Source organism: Aquarana catesbeiana, linkage group LG09 (genome assembly GCF_042186555.1).
Source record: "Aquarana catesbeiana isolate 2022-GZ linkage group LG09, ASM4218655v1, whole genome shotgun sequence".
NCBI lineage: Eukaryota > Metazoa > Chordata > Amphibia > Anura > Ranidae > Aquarana > Aquarana catesbeiana.
Window position 1 is genome coordinate 16,043,421 of NC_133332.1, and position 21,720 is coordinate 16,065,140.

The window sequence follows — 21,720 nt, forward strand, 5'->3', positions numbered from 1 at the left end:
AGCAACCTATCCCAATCACTCCCAAAGTCACTGCTGCTCATACAATTGGCAGGAAATGTGGAGGAAGAGCGGGCTATGGGGGAAGAGTCTAAATGGCATGCCTTGAACCACTTAAAGTGGAACTTTACTCGCCTCCCCTGCCACCCTCGAAATCTTCATTTCACCGTCTTCTAGGTTCCAGATCTTCAGCAATCTTGATTGACTAGTCATGAAGCCAGACTAAGCGCATCTTCAGTACTTACCCGAGACAAACGGTGATAAGAGGAATGCAGGAGACATGCCCCTTCTTCTTCTGCATTCCTCTTGCCGCTGTCTCCTTCCTAGCTATGTAGTCAGGCTTGGTGCCCCCCCACTTCCCCCAACTACATGCCTAGGAAGGAGATGTCCACTTTTCTCAGCTCTAGGCACTTTCCTGAGACAAATGGTGACAAGAGGAATGCAGAGGACATGCAAAAGGTTTAGAAACAATGCTCTAAGACAGGGGTGTCCAATCTTTTTTCCAAGAGGGCCAGATTTGATGAATAGAACATGCTTGAGGGCCGACCATTTTGCCTGACATTCTTAAACCATTAAAATTTGGTCTAAGTGTGTCCATCCGAGCACTAATACACGGCCCAACAAGAATTCTCTTGCCTTTGTGCTGTGTGTGGTGAATAGATGAGCTTGGGCGTGTTATTTGGATATACCGGATTTAATCTGCTTATAACACGCACCTTCACTTTAAAAATGAAGTTTCAGGAAAAAAAATCTTAAATTTTAAATAAAGAACTGTGAAGCAAAATAAGGGTCAGTGCCCATCAATGCAGCCTAATCAGTGCCCATCTGCGGCCCCCACTCCATTGCCATGAATGTGGCCCCCACTGTATTGACATGAATGCAGCCCCCACCGTATTGACATGAATGCAGCCCCCACCACATTAACATGAATGCAGCCCCCACCACATTAACATGAATGCAGCCCCCACCGTATTGACATGAATGCAGCCCCCACCGTATTGACATGAATGCAGCCCCCACCACATTAACATGAATGCAGCCCCCACCACATTAACATGAATGCAGCCCCCACCGTATTGACATGAATGCAGCCCCCACCGTATTGACATGAATGCAGCCCCCACCGTATTGACATGAATGCAGCCCCCACCACATTCACATGAATGCAGCCCCCACCGTATTGACATGAATGCAGCCCCCACCGTATTGACATGAATGCAGCCCCCACCGTATTGACATGAATGCAGCCCCCACCGTATTGACATGAATGCAGCCCCCACCGTATTGACATGAATGCAGCCCCCACCGTATTGACATGAATGCAGCCCCCACCACATTCACATGAATGCAGCCCCCACCACATTCACATGAATGCAGCCCCCACCACATTCACATGAATGCAGCCCCCACCACATTCACATGAATGCAGCCCCCACCACATTCACATGAATGCAGCCCCCACATTGACATGAATGCAGCCCCCACCACATTCACATGAATGCAGCCCCCACATTGACATGAATGCAGCCCCCACCACATTGACATAAATACGGCAGCCCCCACCACATTGACATGAATGCAGACTCACCATTGCTGTCAGTGCAGCCTGATTCACGTCCATCTGCAGCCTTGGAGGAGACAGGGAGGGGGCGGGACGAGCGCCAACAGATATACAGGAGAAATTCCTGTTTACACGGCGGCCTCTTTAATTGAAAGTCCCGCCTCCTATGATGGACAAAACAATTGTCCAATGGCAGCGCAGGAGACGGGACTTCCTTTTACACAGGACGCCGTGTAAACAGGAAATTCTCCTGTATCCTGTACGGCGCTTGTCCCGCCCCCTCCAAGGCAGCCAGCATATCTATCTTTTATGGCCCCCGGCGCTCGGGGATTCGTTGGGGGCCACAAAAGATATATATGTCAAAATTACCAGGCGGGCCGTCCGAAACCGGACCGCGGGCCGCGATTGGCCCGCGGGCCGGACTTTGGACATGCCTGCTCTAAGATATGGAAATTACAGGTAAGTCAAACTTCCTCTGATTGCAGCCACTGACAACAATGTTGGGGGTTATTATTGCTGCAATTGATCACTCATGCTGGGGCAATTACTGTCCCCAAATTACCAATGTTGGGGGTTATTATTACTGGAATTGATCACTAATGCTGGGGCAATTACTGTCCCCACTAATACCAATGTTGGGGGTTATTATTACTGGAATTGATCACTAATGCTGGGGCAATTACTGTCCCCACTAATACCAATGTTGGGGGTTATTATTGCTGCAATTGATCACTCATGCTGGGGCAATTACTGTCCCCACTAATACCAATGTTGGGGGTTATGGTCAGGCAGGTAAGAAACTTGACTACAGAGTAGAAAGTAGGTCTCTTCTGCATTAAAAATGTCATTTTAAGATAGGGAGGAGGAGGGGCCTTTCTTGTGGAGTTTACTGGGGAAGAAACATAGCAAGGTGAGGGCAGAAAAAGACCAAGTGATCCATGGAGTCTGCCCCAGCGTCAGATAGTGATTGCACACATATATTGTTAATGCGTCAGGAAAATGAACTTCTGGGACTGAAACACAAAGCACAGAGGTGGATCTCCTCCTACTTGATGGTTTTATTTTTTATCCTCCCTTCATCCTGGTATAAGAGATAAGAAAGATATCGCCCCAGGTGGGACTCGAACCCACAATCCCTGGCCGAGGCCAGTGCCTTAACCATTAGGCCACTGGAGCTTTGCTCTCTATCTACTATCTGTCTGTCTATCACTCACCCCCCCCCCATATCTATCTATACTTTATCTGTCTATATATCTAATATCTATATATATTTTATTTTTTATCTAATATCTTTCCATCTCTCACTCACCGCCCCCCCCCCCCCTATATCTATCTAGCTAACCCTAAACCTTATGATGATTCAGAGGAAGGCGAAAACCCCCTTTGGTCATATTATCTCCAAAGGGGTAAAATTCCTTCCTGACCCCATAAGGCGATCGGATAATCCCTGAATCATCAGTCTAGAATGTCCATTCCCCTGTACATTGCTCAGAATGTAGAGACGGGACCCCAACTGAAGGCCCCACAATCCAGAAGGCCATTTAGAAAGAGGTCTGATCTCAAACTCCACCCCTCCAGGGAGCAACCTATCCCAATCACTGCCAGAGTCACTGCTGCACATACAATGGGCAGGAAATGTGGAGGAGGAGCAGGCTATGGGGGAGGAGTTTAAATGGCATGCCTTGAACCACTTAAAGTGGACCTATGCTTGCCTCCCCTCACACCCCCGCCACCCTCAAAATCTTCACCGTCTTCTAGGTTCCAGATCTTCAGCCAACTTGATTGACTAGTCATGAGGTCAGACTGAGCGCAGCCTCAGAACTTTCCTGAGACATTCCTCTTGCCACCGCTTGTCTCCGGAGAGTTCCTGTCTCCTTCCTAGCTATGTAGTCAGACTTGGTGCCCCCACACTTCCCCCAAACAACATACCTAGGAAGGAGATGTCCACTTTTCTCAGCTCTAGGCACTTTCCTGAGATAAATGGTGACAAGAGGAATGCAGAGGGAATGCCCCCCCATTCCTTCTGCTTTCCTCTTGGTGCTGCTTGTCTCAGGAGAGTACCTGTCTAGCTATGTTGTCGGACGGCTGCAGGCGTAGAGGGTGCGCTCAGTCTAAACTCATGGTCAGTCAATCAAGATGGCTGAAGATCTGGAACCTAGAAGACGGAGAGGTGAAGATTTTGAGGGCGGCGGGGGTGTGAGGGGAGGGGAGTATAGTTCCACTTTAAGTGGTTCAAGCCATGCCATTTAGACTCCTCCCTGTATTGTCTGGGTGTGTGGATCTTACAAGTCTGACTTCTTCAAAATTCGCTGTCTTCGTTGGAGCTTTCGGTGGAGCTGTCTGAGTCTACGGTGCAGAGAAAAAAATCCAGGCTCCTCCATTTTTCAGGGACTTCTTTTTCGATGCAGGAAACGTCTTTGCGTTTATTCTCAATCTCTCGTTCTTCATTGGCCAGAAATTCCTCCATATTCATATTTAAATCTTCAGTTTGTTCGAGAATCTGGAAGGAGAAAATAACATTCGTTAGTGTTCCAGATTGATACAGTAAATGGTGACAAAGCTTGGTGAGCCCAACCCCCCCGAGGTGCAGCAAATACCCCAAGAGGGATCCTTCAACCCTAGCTCCCTCTAGTGATCAGAAAAAGCACTGCACTGCATTAACACATCCTTGACGTGTGTATATATAGATACAGTGACTCTGTGCTGTCGCCCCAGGACAGGAAGTGTGTTTCTGGTGGGATTAAGCTGTGTGCCTGACACATACATAATAATTATCACCAATAATAAACAGAATTCCTTCAGACAAGTCCCCAGACCATGTGATTGTGCGGTGATCGCAAAATCACAAATGTGAGAATTCTGTACAAAAAAACACATCTTAGATGCTGCTGAATAATCTCCCCTCCCCCAATATACATGGACCCTCCATTATTCATATACTTACCGGCTGTGGTGTAAATGCTGCGGGTGACGTTCCTTTCTCCACCTCGTCCCAGTCAGTTGTCTTGAAAAATGGGTGGCGTCTGATGTCACGTACCATGTATGCCCGTGTTTCCTGGTCTTCCCATAAGAGCTGTAAAAAAGAAAGAAATATGATAAGAAACACAATGAGAACAACAACAATGTGTGACCAATAGAACTCCCCATTGTAATCTTTGATTCTGACAGTGACATATTTCAGCTTCCTTGATTTTGCTTGTGAACCCGCCACTATGTTATGATTGGATGGGGTTGTAGCATGGTACCTGGTATAGTACATGCTCAGGGTGAATATAAGTGAAGGCAGATCCTTCCACTAAGCAGTCAGTGTGATAAAAGTATTGCTATGACCCACATGAATGTGTGGTGGGAAGAATGTAGAGTTGTGTGTTCTGAACTCCTAACAAGGTCTGTATAACCTGGAAAGGGTTTTGTCTGTAAAGAGAAGGTAAAGCTGTGTATACTCACCATAGTTATGAGATCCTCGAGGTGAACATTCCTGTCATTTGGACGAACTCGGTTCTCGGGACGTCCTGGCGCGGTCTCCTGGAGTTTCTTGATCTGTCTGATCTGATGCGCGCTAATAGACATCTCATTCACCATCTCTCCCAAGGAGTAATAGTCCGCTGTGGCGTCGTATGGTTCCCCTTTTATGATCTGTAGAAACACAAGGAGAGAAAAAAGGATGAGAACATTCCTAGGCCAGGCAAAGGATAGACGGGACTCCATGCTGACATATGTGATGTATGAAGCCTCCCAGGAGTCCTAAAATTGTGCTCAAAATACATCAAACTAAGGCGGAGCTTGTGAATGTTGGAGGTGGGGCTTAACATTTATATATAGTCAAAACTTTTGTTTTCTACATTTTGGATAGAGTACGGAAGGGTTGAGACCCCTGCCAGTTTATTTTTTGCTGTCTGTGTGCCATTGGGGGAATTTTCCCTTCACTTCCTGTCCCCGGGATTCAAGAGGAAGTCAAAGGAATTCTCCCAAAGTGAGAGAAACTCTACTCTTAGGATCTTATCCCCAAACAGGTGTCACCATTGGAAGACTTTCCTCTATTCCTGTTCTGGGGACAGCTGTAACATTTTGCATCCTGCTGTATTTTCTTTCTCGCTAACAATGGTCACCAGTACACATAAAGAGTGTGACTTCCCTAATGAGGACACCAATAAAAACCTGAGAGAGGGTCTAACCCTATCCATTTAGTCTGCATTCATACATTGGCATTTTGAGCTGCACATCGCGTGAAGGTTGTCGCCCAAAAAAAAAGTTCAGGAACTTCTTTTAGGCAGCATGCTTCACGCAATGCGTTTACCACAATTGCAGCGCAGTTGATCACGTGACAATCGCGGCAGAACCTCACCGCATTTTTTAGGTGGGATTGAAAAAAATGGCGTCTGAAATGTACATTGTGCGATTTGTCATTCACACCTGGGTATTTGGAAGTCAAGATTCAAAATGTCCATGTGTGAATGTGGCCTTAATGAAAGCGGAGCCCCTTAATCTCTTCTCTATATTCCGTAGTAAATATTACAATTCAGTCTAAAATCAAGAATCTTACCTCTGGGGCCATGTAACCGGGTGTACCCGCATATCCTACGACCTTAACGTTCTCAATGACTCCGGCCACTGCGATACCAAAATCACCGATCCTGATGTGACCGTCGCTGTCCAATAGAATGTTCTCGGGTTTGAGATCTCTGTGAAGAAAAGAAGTGAACCGTTAGCCCTGCATATCCCACATTATAATAAAGAAAGGGTGGACATTGGCTTCTCTTATATCTGCCTACAGGAAGACCTCTGTCCCAGAATTCCCAGCTCCGCCCACCTGCTATATACATCATGAGGAGGTCTCACTCCTCTTGCTGGATTTTTTATAAATCCTCCATTAAGCAGAATATGGCATGAGCAGGGAGACTTCTACAGCCGATGGAAGGACACCGCGCAACTGGGAAGTCTTCCTGATTCAATAAAACCACAAGCCAAGGGGGATTGTTAGTCAGCTAATTTAATACTTACCTATGGACAACCGCACGATCATGGAGGTATTGCATGCCGCAAATAATCTCGGCAGTGAGACATCTGAAGGAGAAAGAAAAATATGAATTAGCATTTAGAATCATCACAGACCAATAAAAGGTAAAAATGAAGAGACTTCCCCCTATAGTACATAGGGGTTTAGATGGACGGGGCTCAGTGGGAGTGGCCTGGTTGTGTCACTGCCTGTTCTCATTGGTCAGCCACCCCCAACGCCATCACAACCCGGTCATTGGACTTACCTTATCATGTTGTCTGGAAATGGAGTTGAAGCCTCCATCAGTTCCCGTAGAGTCCCGCCACTCAGGAATTCCATGGCAAAGACTAGATGAGTCTGTTTGAAAATAAGAGATAAAGGTTACATTAGAGACAAGTAAGATTTCACTTTGTGGAGGAATATAGGAAGGCTGGGGGTAAAGTACAGGAATAGGATAAAAAAAAACTGGGAGATAAAAAGACTTACCTCTGTTTGGAATGTTAAATACAGACGAGTGATATATGGCTGGTCATCGCACTCTTTCAGTATGTTATACTCTTCATTTTCATGGACGGGATTACATTTTCCCAGTTCAATCATCTTCATCGCCACCTTCTGTTGATTGGAGGGATGGGAGGCCAACATCACCTTCCCAAAGGCCCCTTGTCCAAGTTTTTTATGGATGGTAAAATCTTCCAACGCAACCCTACATGTCCTATCCTCTGCGCCGGATGGGACCGGTGACAATGTCTCCTCCTCTGCGTCGGATGGGACCGGTGACAATGTCTCCTCCTCTGCGCCGGATGGGACCGATGAAATTGTCCCATGGACTGTGTTGCTGGGCATTGGAGTACCTAAAGATTTCTTACTCTCAATGTCCCTGTTGAAAGAGGCTTCATCTGATGAAGACCTATATATCCATCTCTCTTTGGTGAATAGAGTCACCTGTATTTGTTGGTCCTTGGTGATCGGCATGGCCTGTAATTGCTGATCCTCGGTGATCGGCATGGCCTGTAATTGCTGATCCTCGGTGATCGGCATGGCCTGTAATTGCTGATCCTCGGTGATCGGCATGGCCTGTAATTGCTGATCCTTGGTGATCGGCATGGCCTGTAATTGCTGATCCTCGGTGATCGGCATGGCCTGTAATTGCTGATCCTTGGTGATCGGCATGGCCTGTAATTGCTGATCCTCGGTGATCGGCATGGCCTGTAATTGCTGATCCTTGGTGATCGGCATGGCCTGTAATTGCTGATCCTTGGTGATTGGCAGGACATGTAATTGCTGATCCTTGGTGATCGGCAGGACATGTATTATCCTGTTGTTGCTGGATGGGATCACTTCTCTTTCCCCATCCTCGGTGGTTAGGATCTCTTCTGTGTCCTCATCCTCGGTGGTTAGGATCACTTCTGTGTCCTCATCCTCAGTGGTTAGGATCACTTCTGTGTCCTCATCCTCGGTGGTTAGGATCTCTTCTGAGTCCTCATCCTCGGTGGTTAGGATCTCTTCTGAGTCCTCATCCTCGGTGGATGGGATCACTTCTGAGTCCTCATCCTCGGTGGTTAGGATCTCTTCTGTGTCCTCATCCTCGGTGGATGGGATCACTTCCGTTTCCTTGTCCTTTTTGGTTTCATCCTGTGGAGTTGGCCCAGTCTGTGTGGTGATTGAAGTCACTGGGGTTTCCTCACTCTCTCTGAAGGATAAAACCACTAGAGTCAGCTCTATTTCATCGGTGGTTGGGTCATTTTTTGCTTCTGGGGAGAAAAAAAAATGATTAAACAATTATTTCTATTCCTGCTATTTACATATCATTTATTGATGTTATACAGAATCTATGGACATATAAAATGGTTGTAAACCTCAGACATGAAATATGAACAAAGTACATCCTTCTATACTGTGTATTTGTTTCTATCCAAAGCAGTGCGTGTGATTTCTCTCTGCTGTCTGGTTCCTCTTTCATCTACAGGACTCAATTCTGACAGCTTTTCCTGATACCAAGAGAAATATGATAGCTAGAGGGGAGAGCTCCAGCACACAGCCTGTGATTGACAACAATAGCTGTGCTTGTTCTCCTTGTAGTGTGTGGAAGGGGGGGGGGGGGGGTCCTGGGTCCCTTATCTCCAATCTGGACTCAGTGTTCTTCTTCCTGAGCCTTTCATTATGTGAATTCAGGACCCCACCCCCTGCTTTGTGCTTCTGAGAAATGTCGATAGATTTTGTGTAAATTCTGAGGTTTACAAGTCTGTAGAGGACAGATGGCTGTAGATAAATAGGTACAACTTATGTAGAAGGATTTGTTTAATCTCTATCACCCAAGGCCAGTCACTTCACTGGGTATATGGAGGGTGTACAATTACTTTAAATGTGTTTCCTTTTATATATGTAAGTGAATGCCGTTGGTGTTCTTGAAATAATCTTGTGTCACTCGTCTCTCTTTATCTGCTACAGGAAGGCTCCTAATGGAGAGATTTCCCTTCATTATCGGTTCTGTATACACAGCAAGACTTGGGAAGAAATATCTCAGTCCTCTCCTAGACCGTTGTCACCGGAAGCCGTGTCCCCATCAGAAGATTTCCCCTCTATTCCTGTCCTGGTAGATCTTCCATCACTTTCCATCCTGGTGACATTGGTGATCAGGACTAAGGGAGAGAATGATTCTCCCTAATAGGGACCTGCCAGGGGTTCTACCAATTCCCTACTCTATATAGTTACCCTTTTAGGTGTATATAGCAGTGACCCCAGTGTATGTAGTAAATATGTAGGTGACATACATTATATTACTGTATAGTGCTTGCATTATTTTTAAGTGTTCTTGCATAGCAAGACCACTTACTGTTATCTCACATATATATTATTCTTATTATTATAGCCAAATTTACCACCCTAACTCCTCCCACAGTTTTTACACTACATAGACAAGTAATATACCGAAACGTGCGGATTGTTCCCGAATGGTGTGCTATTACTTAGTGGAACGTTTCGCCGAATGGTTCACGAAATATCGTCGTTTTTGCGGCGAAATTGGTCCCATAGGAATGAATGGGGAAGCTAGAGTGGGAGATGACAAAAGCTGGAAAATCAGAACATGATTTCTAAACTGCCGCCACTCCCTCATTTTCAAGCCCACCTACGCAAATCTTATATCAAAACGTTCAGCTATCCCTGCTGCCACTAAACATGTCCACGGCTAAGCCATAGTCCTGACAGTTTTCACAATATGACCATTTGTTTGCAACTCACGCCGTCCATTGACATTCATTGAAACTACACTCTAGCCCCCTCCAAATTTGAAGGGCAATTTCTAAACTGCGACCGTGCCTTCATTTTTAATATTTCAGAGACATACTATACATCAAAATCTAGGTCTGGGTCTTGTGATTCTCACAATATAAAGATCTTCGCTGTAGGATGTATAGTTTTTAAAATACGGCCATTTGTTTAGAGGTCATTTCAGGAAATTTTAGCCATTAATCAGAGTGTACTGTTAGTGTTTGTTTTGTTGCCATGGTTACCAAAGCTTCTGTTATACACAGGGGGGAAGGTGGCTGGAGCATCTCAGCTGATGACAGAGCCCGGGGGAGGGGACAGACACACCATGTACTGATTTATAATAGAGGAATATGATGGGGCAGTTTTGATGGGGTAATTCTGATGGGGCAGTTTTGATGAAGCAGTATTTGGGAAGCATAAACAGGGCATGAGCGTTGCTAGGAAACAGTGGTTGTAAACACAAGATGCTGAGACACTCCAAATGCATGTGACTTCATCTGCTAGACTTGATAATGCTTGTAGACTCCTCCCACAGTTTTCACACTACAGAGACAAATAATATACCGAAACGAGCGGATTGTTCCCGATTGGTGTGTTATTACTTTGTGGAATGTTTTGCCGAATGGTCCACGAAATGACGTTTTTGCGGCGAAATTGGTCCCATAGGAATGAATGGCGAAATGTTCAAAACTAGAGTGGGAAGTGACAAAAGCTGACAACCCCCTGATCAGCCAAAACATTATGACCACCCCATGATCAGCCAAAACATTATGACCGCCCCATGTAAAAAAAAAAATATTTTTGAAAAAAAAAAAAAATTTTTGAAAAAAGTAAAAAAATAATTTTTGAAAAAAAAAAAAATCATTTTTGAAAAAAAAAAAAATATTTTTGAAAAAAAAAATTATTTTTGAAAAAAAAAATTATTTTTGAAAAAAAAATATATTTGAAAAAAAAAATATTTTTGAAAAAAAAAAATTATTTTTGAAATAAAAAAATTCATTTTTGAAAAAAAAAATTACCTTTGAAAAAAAAAATTACTTTTGAAAAAAAAAATCATTTTTGAAGAAAAAAAAATCATTTTTGATTAAAAAAAATTCATTTTTGAAAAAAAAAATTACTTTTGAAAAAAATGTTCAGCTCTTTCAGCGAATGATGGAACTTTTTTACTACTATTTATACTTTTTAAAATATTAAGCTTTTTAACACTTTTCACAGTTACTCAAGCCACTCCACCCCACCCAGTTACTCCGCCCACTCCAGTTGTAGAGGCAAGAACACTTTCACAATTTCCCCAGAAATTGTACCTTTTCTAGTTCTCAATTATAATACTTACCAGTAGTGTAATTTGCATTTTTTGATTGAGGAACAGGTCCATGTCTAATTGCCCTACACACACCCCTTCTAGGGGCAGTAGTTTCTGGGAATGAGATGCGTCGGCCGCCATCTGCTGAGGGTCCTGCTCTCCCCTGTGTTGCTTCCTCTTGGATGTTATTCAGAGGTCCAACTTTATTATTTTTCTTAAATAGCCGCTTAACTGCCCCATGCACACCCCTTCTAGGGGCAGGTGATTGGAGCTGTGTGGCTGGTTGGCGGTCCTCTGCTGAGGGTCCCGCTCTCCCCTGTGTTGCTTCCTCTTGTATGTTGTTCAGAGGTCCAACTTTATTATTTTTCCTAAACAGGCGCCTAATTACCCCATATACACCCCTTTTAGGGGTAGTAATCTGGGGCTGTGCGGCTGGTTGGCGGTTCTCCATTGAAAATCCCGCTGGAAATCTGGTTCGTTTAGCGCAGTTCATTATTGAATAATGAGCAATGCTTAAGACAAAGAGCAATCGCTTCCTTCTTCTTCAAAGGAAAAACTCTGTCTGAGCCTCCAACTGCCAGGAGCTTGTTTTTATCTGAGGTCCTGCCTCTATGACATCACATATGCAAATGAGGTATGTTGTCATGGCAACTCAACTGCCGCCAGACAAGGCACACAGCAGCTGTGTAGCCATGACAATATGGAAATGAGATCAATTCTCAACTGGTAAACAACTTCATTTTTTTTTGGTATTTTTTTCTAATAAATATAGATTTGGGACATCCGTGGTTTTATTTAAACATGCTTTCTTTCATGTTTAATGAATCCAGTCTATAATAAAATCATTTTATTCATGTCTGTAGACTTAATTCACAAAGTATGAGATAAGCATTTTTAGCTCAGTGACCTTTCAAATCTGCTGGCTGTTTGCAAAAAAAATAACTGACGCTTTTTTTTTTTTTTTATTTTACAAACACACATCAGTTATTTAGGGGGGTCCTTATTTCTAGTCATAGTATATGTCCAGTACAAGCCTGTAATACTTAATACTGTAATACATTACCAGTCCATTCCTCACCATACAGGGCTCTGATAGTTGGACTGACAATCATTCCACCATACAACACCTAATAAATCCGATATCATTTTATGCAGATAGATAGAGCTCTCTTGTGGTGGGATTTCATAGGCACTTTTTTTAATAAATTATTTTTCTATATAAAAGGGAGAAAACTGAATTAAAAAAAAAATTTCTATTTTTTTCTAATATGAAATATTGGAAATAAATAATCTTTATAGATGTAATGTATTCCACTGATTGTCTTTGGCAAAGAAATAAACAAAATCGGTGTCTGTCACTTACTCTGTGTCAGAGTTCTGATATTTTGAGCATTCCGCTTTCTCTGACTTCCTGGTAAAAAAAAAAAAATCTCCACTAAAAATGGGGGAACAGAGCGATCACCCCAACATGAGCCCTTCCTGGAGACTGGCCACCCCAAGGGGATCTCACATTTTTTTTTAGAGGGGGGTAAAAAAATAAATGATGTCACCCACTGAAGCCAAGAGCAAGTCCTCCGCTGGGGTTTGTTTACAGGAGATGCAGTCAGGTGTGTTTTTCAAATGCAGCAAAAAAAAACCCCAAAAACACAGAAAAAATGCATATTCAAAGGAAATAAATGTATTCCAATGAGCCGAGTTTACACCATTGCAGTGTTTATTAGAAGTGCAGCATTTTTTCACACTAGAGCCCACTGCAGACATGTACTGTATAATGGCATGCAAATGTGTAAATGCAACTAAAATAAATTTAAATAAATGAAAAAAATTATTCCAAAGATGTAAAAATGCAAAGGCCAGATGTCCTCTGTAAACCCCAAACATCCCCCCCCCCCCCCCAGAACATCGCAGTGCACCTCAACACACGTAATCACACTGCTATTGGTCAGTCCTCTGGAAGTGTTGTAGACCATATATAATGGAGCAAATAGGCTACTCAAATACAGTGGAACCTCGGATTACGAGCATAACCCGTTCCAGGAGAATGCTCGTAATCTAAAGCACTCACATATCAAAGCGAGTTTTCCCATTGACGTCAATGGAAACAAAAATAATTTGTTCCGCATTGACTTCAATGGGATGCAATACCGCATGCGGCCAGAGGCGGGGGGGCGCGGGAGAGCCTCGGAAATGGCCGAAAAGGCCCTAGCACACTTCAGCGGACCTCGGAAAACCTCGGAAAGACTCCGTTCACGAGTTTTTGCCGAGGTCAGCCGAACTGTCCTCGGGCATTTCCGTGCATTTCCGACGATCGGCGACTGTCGGCTCTGCTCGGCCCCGGCGCCCCCCCAACCTCCGACCAAAAGCGGTACTGCACACCGCTTTCGGCCTCAATCCTGCTTGTTTTGCCAGACAACACTCACAAACCGAGTTAGGATTTTTAGAAATACAGTGCGAAATGCTCGTTAACCACGTTGCTCGCAAACCGAGGTTCCACTGTACGATGTAATATAATTATAATTACCAGTTTAAGATGTTGCTTTCCTACATGAACGAGAGAGTGATAATCATAAGGATCAGTAATCCCCAAGATTTGTATGGTGAGTATATCAGAAAACCTGTGACACCCAACAAAACAAAATCAGAACACAAACATCACAATTCTATCCATCCCATATATGCCCCAACAGCTAAATAATAAATGCTCTTCATCCATACCTAATACAAGATAACATTATTCAACATCCATGCGGATCAATAAGTATCCCAACAGGGAACTTTCTTCAGCCGTGTCCCACAATCAAGACCGATAGATTTAAGCTTATGGGAATATAAGGCAAACAAACACAGATAAGTCAATACTTCCACAAGGAGCCACACCAGACTTGACCATTCATTTGTTATGTAGAGGGCTAGAATCCCCCACAATAGATAGCCAAACCAGCCACATGGTGAGCACTCACCTAAGAGGATGTCCGCCTGTAAATAACACAGTACAAAGCACTGGGTTCAGAATTCCAGGTTTCTCATGTGTTAAACCGCCCCAATATACCAAACCATCTGTAACAATAGGCATATTCCTGTGTTGCCCACTCTATGGACGATTGAAATTCAAAAGGAATGTAGCAAGGTCCCAGGCCTCCTTCGGTCTAACGAGAACCTCCAGGGCCAGAGATAGCTGACATCCTTCTGTATGTGGTGGGTTGTGAGGCATGGTGCGTAGTTAAAGTTTTTGGGGCGCCAGACACTTCTTGGATGCAAAGGAAAGTTTATTTTTCTTAACAAACCTTTTCTTGGACGAGAGAGGGCTAGGGTCAGGACACCCTTAGGTGGTGGCAAGTTCAATTGGCAGACTCCAAAACTTCAATAGGAGGAGAACCATGCAGGGAAAAGTATCCAGCAAGACGCCACATCTGCATGTGCAGGAATTCTGTCTCCTATGGCAACAGTCTAATGCCCCGTACACACGGTCGAATATTGATCGGACATTCCGACAACAAAGTCCATGGATTTTTTCCGACGGATGTTGGCTCAAACTTGTCTTGCATACACACGGTCGCACAAAGTTGTCAGAAAATCCGATCGTTCTGAACGCGGTGACGTAAAACACGTACGTCGGGACTATAAACGGGGCAGTAGCCAATAGCTTTCATCTCTTAATTTATTCTGAGCATGCGTGGCACTTTGTCCGTCGGATTTGTGTACACACGATCGGAATTTCCGACAATGGATTTTGTTGTCGGAAAATTTTATAGCAAGCTCTCAAACTTTGTGTGTCGGAAATTCCGATGGAAAATGTGTGATGGAGCCTACACACGGTCGGAATTTCCGACAACAAGGTCCTATCACACATTTTCCGTTGGAAAATCCGACCGTGTGTACGGGGCATAACAGTTCATAACACAAACGTAACAGTTCTGTCACTTTGACTACAATCGCTCCTTGTAGTTCTTCAGCCCTCTGAGCTCCCGGTCTCTCACTAGAGCCTCTGATTTACAGCCACTGAATCCCTTGAGCTTCTTTAATCTTCATGGCGGTATCTTCCTCAAGCGTCACCCCCATTTCTCTGCTGGCTCCCTAGCTTGGCACTCTATTTACTTCTCAAGCTTCACCCCGCTGGCCTGCTCGGTCCCCTGGCTTGACACACAAGGCTGCTCTGCAAGCGTCACCTCCGCTGGCTGGGTCCCTGACTTGATACCCACTGAAGTTTCCCGATTCTTTACCGTCCCCGGTTGGTGAGAATGCTGCTCCGGTACTTGTTTCAGGTACTCACTGTGGTCCCTGGTAATAAGGCGGATAGTCCCTTCCTGGCGACAGCTTCCCCTCCACCTCCGACCACGACAGGTTCTCCGGCCGGTAGAACCGTCACTTTTGGTTGGACTGCAAGCCGCAATCCCAACCGTGCGCTGCTCTCTTGCTTCTGGATAGGCCCTCAGACAGCCTAGCAGCCAGATGTGCCCGGGATAGGCCCAATCTCCAGCCTAGCAGCCCGGGCAATACAACACACATCCACCTAGACAGCCGTCCAGGTGGCACAGAACACAGAATGCCTTGCAAAAGTATTCACCCCCCTTGGCATTTTTCGTGTTTTGTTGCCTCACAACCTGGAATTAAAATGGATTGTTTGAGGATTTGCATCGTTTAATTTACAGAACATCCCCACAACTTTGAAGATGTGTATTTTTTTTTATTGTGAAGCAAACAACAAATAGGACAAAATAACAGAAAAAGTCAATGTGCATAACTATTCACCCCCCTAAAGTCAATACTTTGTAGAGCCACCTTTTGCGGCTATCACAGCTCCAAGTCGCTTTGGATAAGTCTCTATGATCTTGCCACATCTTACCACTGGGATATTTGCCCATTCCTCCTTGCAAAACTGCTCCAGCTCCTTCAAGTTGGATGGTTTGCACAAGCGAAATAATAAAGGGGAGAATGTGACGTTATTGATGTAGCTATGTAAATAGTTGTTTTTCTGGTTGGACAAACTGCACTGAATCCTATAATGCACTGAAGACTACATTTGTAATGTACTTCGAGAAAAAATGCTTGTAATGTACCTTTGCAAACTAAATAAAACTTTGTTGGATAAAAAAAAAGTTGGATGGTTTGCGCTTGTGAACAGCAATCTTTACGTCTGACCACAGATTTTTTATTGGATTGAGGTCTGGGCTTTGACTAGGCCATTTCAACACATTTACATGTTTCCCCTTAAACCACTCAAGTGTTGCTTTAGCAGTGTGTTTGGGGTCATTGTCCTGCTGGAAGGTGAACCTCCGTCCTAGCCTCAAATCACACACAGAGTGGTACAGGTTTTGCTCAAGAATATTCCTGTATTTAGCACCATCCATCTTTCCCTCAACTCTGACCAGTTTCCCAGTCCTGACTGCTGAAAAATATCCCCACAGCATGATACTGCCACCACCATGTTTCACTGTGCGGATGGTGTTCTTTGGGTGATGTGATATGTTGGGTTTGCACCAGACACTTTGATGGCCAAAAGGTTCAATTTTAGTCTCATCAGACCAGAGCACCTTCCTCCATACATTTTGGGAGTCTCCCACGTGCCATTTTGTTTTTTGCTGAAAGTAATGGTTTTCTTCTGGCCACTCTGCCATAAAGACCAACTCTATGGAGCGTACGGCTTATTGTCGTCCTATGTACAGATACTCCAGTCTCTGCTGTGGAACTCTGCAGCTCCTCCAGGGTTACCTTAGGTCTCTGTGCTCCTCTCTGATTAATGCCCTCCTTGCCCGGTCCGTGAGTTTTGGTGTGCGGCCGTCTCTTGGCAGGTTTGCTGTTGTGCCATGTTCTTTCCATTTGGTTATGATAGATTTGATGGTGCTCCTAGGGATCATTAAAGATTTGGATTTTTTTTATAACCTAACCCTGACTTGTACTTCTCAACAACATTGTCCCTTACTTGTTTGGAGAGTTCCTTGGTCTTCATGGCAGTGTTTGGTTAGTGGTGCCTCTTTCTTAGGTGTTGCAGCCTCTGGGGCCTTTTAAAAAGGTGTGTATATGTAATGACAGATCATGTGACACTTAGATTGCACACAGGTGGACATCATTTCACTAATTATGTGACTTCTGAAGATAATTGGTTGTACCAGAGCTTTTTATGGGCTTAATAACAAAGGGGGTGAATACATACGCATATGCCAATTATCCATTTTTAATTTCTGAAAAATAGTTTTATATATATTTTTTTTTCTAATTTTACTTCACAAACTTAGACTATTGTGTTCTGATCCATCACTTATAATTAAGATTAAAAAAACATTGAACTGAAGGTTGTAATGTAACAAAATAGGTAAAAAGCCAAGGGGGTGAATACTTTTGCAAGGCACTGTAGATCACCTGACTCCACCCGAATAAATAGGCTCTCCCAGCAGGCCAAGGGATCCAAGAAAACCCCTGCCCATTGGCTGAGATACCCCATATACCCATAACCTGACCTTGCATTGCACTTCTCATATCTAGCACCACCAAGTACCCGGCCACCTAGTGGTAGAAGAGAAAAGTGCAACAAGGCCAAAATTTGGGGGAAATCAATAGATCTCTAACAATCAACCAGGATAACTACTCCTGGCAAGTAAATTTGTGAGAAGCAACCCTGACTAAACTCCAGGGTGCTACAGGAAAAAAAGGAAAAGGGTTAATTCATTGATCACCTCTAAGAGCATTTGCTGTTTTTTTTTAATGTTTTGTAATAACATATTTTATACTTGAACTTGGATGTGGTTTAGTCCTTATCCGGTACCGGTAAAATCCGTTAGCTTTGGTTTATTGTTTTTTTCTCACCCCTACCACCCATTATATACAGTAGATATCAGATCCTTTAAAGCGGAGCTCCAGTCCCCATAAACTATTTTTAAAAAAAGGCTGTCCCGATATTGTTATTACTTGTACATTTCAATTAGAATTCTGTTAGAACAGTATTGATGCTGATTATTTCTAAATCTTTAAAAAAGTACCTGATCTCGGTGGCCATCTATGATGTGGGCATCTGAAGCCCGCTTCTGTCTTTTTCCGGGATTTCGGTGCAGCTGCCTACCCAGCATGCACCTCCCGATCTCGCGCCTGTGCAGTAATGACACCGTGCAGGCTGTCATCTATTCAAATACCGCAAGATTACATTAGGCTTCCCAAAGACTGCTGGGATAGATGACGCCGGTATCCCAGGAGTCAATGGGAATCGCCTGACGTAATTGCCTGGGCGGTAGGGACAGGAAATGCCACCTAAAGATATTCAAAAAGGTATTTAGAAGCAAACAAAAAAACAAAAAATGCTGTTTAGCACTTTACAGGGGGGGGGGGGGGGCATTGGAAATATTGGAAGTGTAAAAAAAAGACTGGAACTCTGCTTTAAGTCCTGGGTGTTGTGAGGTGGGGCCTCCCATGGATCAGACTTTTTCCAACACATCCTACAGAGGCTCAATTGGACTGAGATCTGGAGAATTTGAAGGCTTATGCCACTTACACACAAGCAGACTTTTCGACCGGACTGGTCTGATGGACTATCCGAAGGACTTTCGACGGACTTTTCCAATGAAAGGACTTGCCTACACAAAATCACATGAAAGTCCGACGGATTCGTACGTGATGACGTACGACCAGACTAAAATAAGGAAGTTGATAGCCAGTAGCCAATAGCTGCCCTAGCGTCGGTTTTTGTCCGTCGGAGTAGCATACAGAGGAGCGGACTTTTCTATAGGAACTGGGTCCGGCGGAATTCCGACGTAAAGATTTGAAACGTTCCAAATCTAAAGTCCGTCAGATTTTCGACCGAAAAAGTCCACTGAAGGTCCGATGAAGCCCACACACAGTCGAATTGTCCGCTGGACTCGATCGGTCGGACCAGTCCGGTCGAAAAGTCCGCTCGTGTGTACAGGGCATAAGTCAACACTTCAAACTCATTGTTGTGTTCCTCAAACCATTCTTGAATCCTCAGACCGGGCCACCTTCATCCATTGCTCCGTGGTCCAGTTCTGATGCTTATGTGCCCATTGTAGCCACTTTGGCTGTGGACATGGTTTAGCATGGGCACCCTGACTGGTTTGCGGTAACACAGCCCCATACACAACAAACTGCAATCCTCTGTGTTTTCTGGCACCTTTTTATTAGAAAAGGATTATGAATAAATCCGCGCACCGGATACAAGTACAAGGAAAACTGGAAAGAAATTTGAACTGCTGCCCCTACAGGTACACTATCACCTAGGTGAAGTATACTAGAGTAAGATAAAAACGAGTGTAGGTGTGGCACTGTTCTAATTGACAGTTGTTTGGTTTACACCTGTTATGGTGATCCTGCTGTGTTTTACCCTCTGCAGTATGCAAAAATATATATGAAATGTATAAACCAATCTTGGAAAAATATACCAACAGGATATGCAAAAAGATATTCCTGGCAGTGAGTGCCAATTTCAGTGTATCTCCGTTCTGCAAGGTATAAGCCTGCCAGTTGATGTCTGTATGATGAAATGCGTAGGCGGGGTTACGAACGTCTTTGCGTCACTTCCAGTCAGCCGAGCATAGGATTCTGACGGCATCCATTTTTATTGTTTACATGCTTTCTAATACTTGTACAAAATGAACAAATAAAAAACATCACCAAATACCAAAAGCACAGACCAGGAGCTCCAGGAATTGCTACACAGTGGCAGATACTGTGAACGCACAGTACCCCTGGGGGGGGAGGGGGGAGGCTATTCGGTGAGTGCATTCACATTAGGAGCACGGATAAGGATCACCAACACCGATTGTTACCCAAATAAGAAGTTTTTTTAAGATACCAACTATCAGCAAGCACAGGACACTTTTTGAGCATAAGTCACTTTGTTTTGTGTCATACTTGCTTTATACATCCCACACCTATCTGAATAGGATATTTCTAGTCCATGGTCATTACCTTATCACCAGGTTTAACCCCTTTAGGTTTTATATACATTGTTTTTCATTCACTGTCAGTATTTATTTTGCATAGCACCTGCCAGAGGGTATAACACATCTTTCATTTTTTTGAAATAGGGCACATTCATTTATTTCACCTTTATTTCTATATCAATGGGGCATACATGCACATAGGTTTTTAAAGGAGAGGCACCCATTATATGCAGAGGTTATAGCACATCAGTATACTAACAACGGAATTATTGCCTCCTACCAATCATCTCTTGGTTCCCATCACTCTGATCCACGAATTAGTCTTTATTACATTTTTTCCGACTGGGTCTCATCCAGCGGAGGGCTAATGCTTCTGAATACTAACACCACTTCATAAAGTATCACACCCTGCAAAGAGTGTACGTACTTAAAAGTGGATGGTTTTAGTCAGAAGAGCAGTGGACAGTGTCAGTAGTGGAGTGAATGGTGTGTGGACAGTTTCAGTAGACAGTGTCAGTAGAGCAGAGGACGGTGTCAGTAGGGCAGGGGAGGGTGTCAGTAGGGCTGTGGACAGTGTCAGTAGGACAGTAAACAGTATCAGTAAGGCAGAGGATGGTTTCAGTAGTGCAGTGGACAGTGTCAGTCAGTAAGACAGTGGACGGTGTCAGTGGAGCAGTAAACGGTGTCAGTGGGGCAGTGGATGGGATCAGTAGAGTAGACGACGGTGTCAGTGGGGCAGTGGATGGTGTCAGTAGAGCAGAGGACGGTGTCAGTAGAGCAGAGGACGGTGTCAGTAGAGCAGAGGACGGTGTCAGTAGGGCAGTGGACGGTGTCAGTAGAGCAGTGGACGGTGTCAGTAGAGCAGATGACGGTGTCAGTAGAGCAGAGGACGGTGTCAGTAGAGCAGAGGACGGTGTCAGTAGGGCAGTGGACGGTGTCAGTAGAGCAGTGGACGGTGTCAGTAGGGCAGATGACGGTGTCAGTAGGGCAGATGACGGTGTCAGTAGGGCAGATGACGGTGTCAGTAGGGCAGTGGACGGTGTCAGTAGGGCAGAGGACGGTGTCAGTAGAGCAGTGGACGGTGTCAGTAGAGCAGTGGACGGTGTCAGTAGAGCAATGGACGGTGTCAGTAGCGCAGTGGACAGGGTCAGTAGGGCAGAGCAGTGCCGGGACAAGGTCATTCGGTACCCAGGGCGAAGATGAAAAACTGCGCTGCTCCCCCTGCTGTGAAAAGCTACAGCGCCTACAGATGATGGGATCTATACTAATGCATGAATGACAGTGCATTAAACCCTTTCATGACTAAGCCTATTTTTGAAATTTGGTGTTTACAAGTTAAAATCCGTATTTTTTGCTAGAAAATGACTTAGAACCCCCAAACATTATATATATTTTTTTAGCAGAGAATCTAGAGAATAAAATGGCGATTGTTGCAATATTTTTTATCACACGGTATTTGTGCAGCGGTGTTTTAAACGCAAATTTTTGGAAAAGTGACACTTTCATGAATTTTAAAAAATCCAAACAGTAAAGTTACCCCAATTTTTTTGTATAATGTGAAAGATGATGTTACGCCGAGTAAATAGATACCAAACATGTCACCCTTTATAATTGCACGCACTCGTGGAATGGCGACGAACTACGGTACCTTTGAATTTCCATAGGCGACGATTTAAAAAATTTTTACGGTTACCAGGTTTGAGCT

The 21,720-nt window shown here is 44.2% G+C and overlaps 1 long non-coding RNA gene across 3 annotated transcripts in view; it reads left to right on the forward strand.

Annotated features, from left to right (window-relative positions):
- The window catches only part of LOC141107420 (uncharacterized), an 83,304-nt gene extending 73,831 nt beyond the window's left edge, over positions 1–9,473 (forward strand). For 2 of the 3 annotated variants that reach the window (XR_012235901.1, XR_012235900.1), the window contains exon 4: positions 9,006–9,472. This is a non-coding gene — a long non-coding RNA (uncharacterized lncRNA). Of the gene's footprint in view, positions 1–9,005 lie in introns of all 3 variants that reach the window. The other variant, XR_012235902.1, reaches the window with a different exon arrangement.
- The last annotated feature ends 12,247 nt before the right edge of the window (positions 9,474–21,720 follow it).